Source organism: Lygodium microphyllum, chromosome 7 (assembly GCF_053477565.2).
Source record: "Lygodium microphyllum isolate KBCC chromosome 7, Lygodium_microphyllum_v1.1.10, whole genome shotgun sequence".
NCBI lineage: Eukaryota > Viridiplantae > Streptophyta > Polypodiopsida > Schizaeales > Lygodiaceae > Lygodium > Lygodium microphyllum.
Window position 1 is genome coordinate 118978093 of NC_141141.1, and position 6000 is coordinate 118984092.

Below are 6000 nucleotides of genomic sequence, written 5' to 3' on the forward strand. Positions count from 1 at the left end.
AAAAGGTGTGTTTGATATGAAAGGTCACTAGAGCCACTAGAGTGACTCCTCATAGCTCACTACTGTCACATCACTCCAATCTTCTCTTGAGTCTTCAGCAGCTACTTCTTCCACTTCCTTGAGCTCTTTTGAACTTGCATTCACCTCCTTCCAAAACTAGAAAACTTTCCCAAAGTCATACATATGTTTCACAGAACACTTATAGAGGCATACACAATAGTACATGAATAGGAAGAGAGGCTCTATAGAAGCTCAACAGAGGGTTTACAAAAGCTCATCAACATAAAGCATCAAAATCACATAACTCATACTAAAACCATTCGAAACTATCAAAAACCATTCAATCATCTTTCAAACAATCTCCAGCTTCATCAATCATTACTCCATGCTTCATACGGAAGAAAGCCAGAACAAAACATAAGCTAAACAGAAGCTATCAGAACCTATCAGAACATCATAGAGCCTTATATCTCTACTAAAAAATATCATGAGATTCCAAAACATAATCAAGCTCATCAAAAAAACTCTCAAAAACTTCAAAAATTACTAAGCATTATTCAAAATCCATCAAAATTCAACGATTCAAACCTTAACAACAAAAATCAACAAAAAAACGAAGTCATTTCAACATTCAATTGTCAATGTACTACACTTTCTACACATATTTCTTACAAAGAAAAATACATGCAATTGTGATTGTATTTCTACAAGAGTTTCTTCTAGAAATACCTATTTAGGGCTATAGCGCATTTGCATTGTATATTAGCCACCCTAGAAACTGTGCTTATATCCATAATCTACAAGGGTGAATTTCTTAATAGCAATAGAGGGAAAGATATATCCTAGTCCCTAAACACAAAAAATAAAAATTATGAAAAATCAAGAACTTTGAAAACAATGAAAAAAAGTCTTATTATTTTGATCAAGAAGGGTTTGTGTCTCTGTCTCTGTCTCTCTCTCTCTCTCATCCATGTGTGTGTGTATGTTATAACTTTTTTTATTTATTTTCTTTCTTAAAAATACAAAACTCAAACACATCAAAAATTCAAAATTATATGTTTACTAGTGTGTTTAAACTTCAATTTAATGTCTAAAAAAATGTATCATAACCACGTATAAGCCTAAATATTGGTCATGATTGTATTAGATGCATTGATAAATATGCTTGGAAAAACACATTTATAGTGTACCTCTAATTTAACCTTTTTGTTTTAGTGAGTGTTGATATATTTTAAATAGTTTTAAGAGATGGTAATTATCATTAATCATCTTAAATTCACTAAGCTTACACAAGGAACTCTAATCCACTTTCTATATCAAAAGTTCACACTATAACTAGGAAGAATAGCAACATTATCGTAGATAGTATCTAGTAAATTGAAGCCTTATCTAGCAACATTATCTAGCAAGTTATTGTCTCGGGGGGGTCACTCATGAATATATGTATATATCACGTAAGTTCAAAATAAGGGATTTTGAAAATACCATTTTTATACATTTTTTACATACAAAAGGGTATCATATAAAGGGGTTACTTATAGATTGAATAGAAAAGGGTTGTTTTTATTCAATAAAAATTCAAAGATTAGGATATTTATAAATATGTCATGAACGCACATTATATAGAGAATATATATATAGTGAACCCCCCGAGGTTATTGTATATCTAGTAACAATATCAACATAACTAGAAAATTTTAGTCTTCACTAGTCATAACTAGCAAGTATTGCCATCTAACTAGGAAATTATGGATAGTTTTCCAAGTTAACTTGGACTCATGATTTTACTAGGTGTAACTAGTAGGTAAATATTATTTGATTAGAAATTTACTTTTATATAATACTCACTTATGATCTAAGCTTTCGATTCCACACTTACAGTTATACTCATTAGTCCATGTGTAGCCTATCATAAAGTCCTAGCCTATCCATAGCTTATACCTAGCCTAGGTTGTACTTTAGGCATAGGATAAGCATATGCTAGGTTAGGCATTGGCTCTTCGACAAAGTAAGCACATTCTATGTTATGCATTGGAATACAATAAGTGCAGCTTATATGAAGCATTTTTGTTTCACCTAAAATTTAGATTTTAATAGTTTCCACTTACCTTTCAAAACATCAAGTCATTTTTGAAAGGGAAGTAGAACGCAGGAGGAAGAAGCTTGGCAATGAGAGATATGGCGGATGGAGAGAAAGAGCAAGAGAGAGAAAGACTCAAAAGTGGGAACTCCAGCAACCACAATGTGTGGCGGCTGGGCCTTCCTTTATTTAAATTGTCACTAAAAGAATAAAGAATAAGTGACTGTGACAGGCACCCGCTACCTGCAGTGTGTAGTGGCGGGTACTTTCAGTGTAGTAATATACGGGCAGCTAGGAGGAGGTGCCTTTACTCCCAACAACATCCCATTAAAAGGCGAATCTGCCCCAATGAGAGAGAAAAGAAAAGAAAAGATAGTACAACATGTACACATGTACAACAAGATGAGGAAAAAGATGTCATCTCATCCAATGCCCATCAATCTCCTGAGGAAGACAAAGCGCTCTGTAGTGAGGCTATTCGTGAGAAAGTCTATAGGATTTTGCTCAGTCGAAATCTTGACAATGTCAACAGACCTATCCTCGGCGACCTTGCAAATGAAGTGATACCTCACCTCAATATGTTTCGTCTTCGCACGGAAGACTTGATTCTTGGCCAATTGAATGGCACTCATAGAATCTGAATGCAGTGTAGGTATAGCATCTGTCATACCAAAGTCTGTACTCAGGGGGTTCACTAGGGTTTACTGTATGGTACGACGTGAGTGTAAGGGAGGGGGGTTATATAAGGGAAGAAAGGTACATTTTATAAGGTAAGGTCCCTTAAAGGGGGTAGATAAAGGGTATTCTCATATATTTCTTTCACGCAGGTGATGTCTCCTTATTACTACTAGTGAATCCCCCGTGGGTCTGCAATCAAATGGCCTAACCAGATAGCCTCCTTGCAAACCTGCATGGCTACAATATACTCAGCCTCTATAGTAGAAAGAGTCGTACACTTCTGGGGCCCTAGACATCCAAGAGATAGCCTCTCCAGCATAAGTGAACACATAGCAAGAAGTGGAATTTCTACTATCTGCATGTCCTCCATAATCAGAGTCAATGTACTCCACGACTCCTATATCCTAGCTGCCATAGTAAATAAACATATCTATTGTTCCCTTCAGGTACCTCATGATATCCTTCACGGCATCCCAATGTTTCTTACCAGGTGTAGCCATATAACATGCCACAACCCCAACTGCAAAAGCAATATTTGGATGGGTGGCTATCATGGCGTACATAAGACTGCCCACGGCTAATGCATTGGGAATCTTGGCCATCTTAGCCCTCTCCTCATCTGTCTGCGGACAATCGACCTATGAAACCTTCACATGATAAGGTAATGGATAGCCAATAGTCTTAACATCCTGCATACGAAAGCGGTCAAGGACTTTATGAATGTACTCTCTCTATGGTGACAGATAGAGTAGTCCATGAGATCTATTGCATGTAATGCGCATACCAAGTATATGAGAGGCATGTCCCAGATCTTTCATCTCAAAGCTCTTCTTGAGCTGAGCCTTAAGAGCATCTAGCTCCTCATGAGCTATCCCTGCTAACAACATGTCATCCACATAGAGTATCAAAATCAGTAAAGAATCGTCTCACGAGCTTTCTTCATGTACAAGCATGGATTCATAGCACTGCAGTTGTAGCCCTGTGACTGCATGAATGCATAAAACTTATGGTACCATTTCCTAGGTACCTACTTCAAGCCATATAGAGTCTTCTTTAGCTTGCATACTAAGTGTTCCCTACCAGGGTCTATAAAGCCCTTAAGCTACTCCATGTAAATCTCGTCATGCAAGTCCCCATGTAAAAAAATCATCTTGACATCCATTTGGTACAAGTCCAGGTCAAGCTGTGCAACCAAAGCCAAGAATAAGCGTAGGGTGGTCATCTTGACCACAGGAGAAAAGACTTCATCAAAGTCAACACCATGCTCATATTTAAAGTCCTTAGCAACGAATCGAGCCTTGTATGTTGTCTTAGGGTGTCCAGAAGTACTTTTCATCTTGTACACCTACTTGCATGGCAAAGCCTTCTTACCTTGAGGCAAGGAAACCAAATCCCAAGTTTGATTCTTATATAATGAGTCAAGCTCAGACTGCATAGCCCTCTCCCAAGAGTGACAATCACTCTTGTACATAGCCTCATCATAAGTGAGAAGCTCTCCTGCATCTCTAACCAGTATATAATCCATAGATGACGCAAAACGTCAAGAGGTCGTCTATCTCTAGTAGAATGCCTCAACCCACACTTTGCTACCTGACCAACATCTTGTCTAACATCAACATGTCTAACATCTAGGCCATGAGCATCAGGTGATGTTGCACGATGTCTAGTTGGCCATGGTGCGGGATGTACGGGAGCAGGTGGCTCCTCCTAAAAGATAACTCTTGTTAGCTATATATAGTCTGTCTATATATAGCACTCAGCTATATATAGTCTGTCTATATATAGCACTCAGTTATATATAGTTTGTCTATATATTAGTAGGGGATGCTAGCTATATATATACTCTATCTATATATAGCGCCCAGTTATATATAGTCTGTCTATATATAGCGTCCCAGGTCTCCTCTATATATTCCTATCATGTGTGCTCAGTTGGCAGATATATTGCTTACTTGATTGGTTACTTTGAGTGCCATCACCTCGAGCCTCGGCTCCATCAAGCTGGGCCGCAAGAGGGTCTACGGCATCACGGCCATGCTCATGATCTTCAGCTCCATCGCCTCGAGCCTCTCCTTCGGACACCCGTCATGGGCGGTTATTGGGACGCTGTGCTTCTTTCGCTTCTAGCTGGGATCCGCTTCTGGCTGGGTTTTGGCATCGGCGGGGACTACCCCTCTCGGTGGCCATCATGTCAGAGTATGCCAATACACGGACAAGAGGAGCCTTCGTCGGGGCAGTCTTCGCCAACTAGGGGTTCGGCATCATTCGAGACCGATGCTATACCTCTGTATAACATCTATGTATCACCAGTAACGTAAGGTAAGAGCAGTCAAATCTTTCCCCTAGGGGTGCGCTCACGGGGTGGATCTCCCGGCAATAAAAGAAGAAAATACATTTTTTGTGTCGAGAGGGATCTCTTTGTTTTTAATCCCCCTCGTGATGCCGTGCCTGTTTCTGTGCATCTGCTTTTACGTTTCTGGTTCTGAAATTCTTGTCATGGTTAGATGCCTGAGAACACTCGAGAACCTAACCATGCACACCACAGAATCTAACTACCTAATTGCCTGCTGTAAACATTATTTATTACACACACACTAAGCTGCATGTTTGTTTCTGGAATAGTTGCATGGTAATTTTCCCAGCTAAGAAAATGTCAAGATTGTGGGAGAGAAGGAAGGAGTCTCACTTGTAGCTTTCTTGCTTGCACAATGGGGGAATACACACAAAGGTGGAGGCTGAAAACAGTTTTCCTCTTCTTAGTTGTGTAAGCCAAAAGAACTCTCATACAAAGAAATAGAAGAACCCTATATATGGGTCTCAAACCAAACTCAACTAACTAAGGTGGCATACTAACTAAGCCACGAGCTAGAGTAGATAAGGATAGTTGTCATGTAGCTATTATTCATGGTCCGTGTACCAACCGCGTCTACAACTGACAAGTCGGTGACATAAATACACAACGGTCACCCTGGCGTATCACGAGTGGAGCTCGATATCTCAACACTCCCCCTTGAGCTCAATCCCAATTCCTGCACACCAAGCAGGTCTCTGAACTTGCGCAGCTTCTTTGCGCCCAATGCCTTCGTGAATATGTCAGCTACCTGATCCTCTGTACTAACATAAACTAGATCAATAAGACCTAGTAAAACCCTCTCTCGCACATAGTGATAATGCACCTCAATGTGCTTTGTTCTAGCATGATAGACTGGGTTATTTGCCAAGTGTATACTACTCATGTTGTC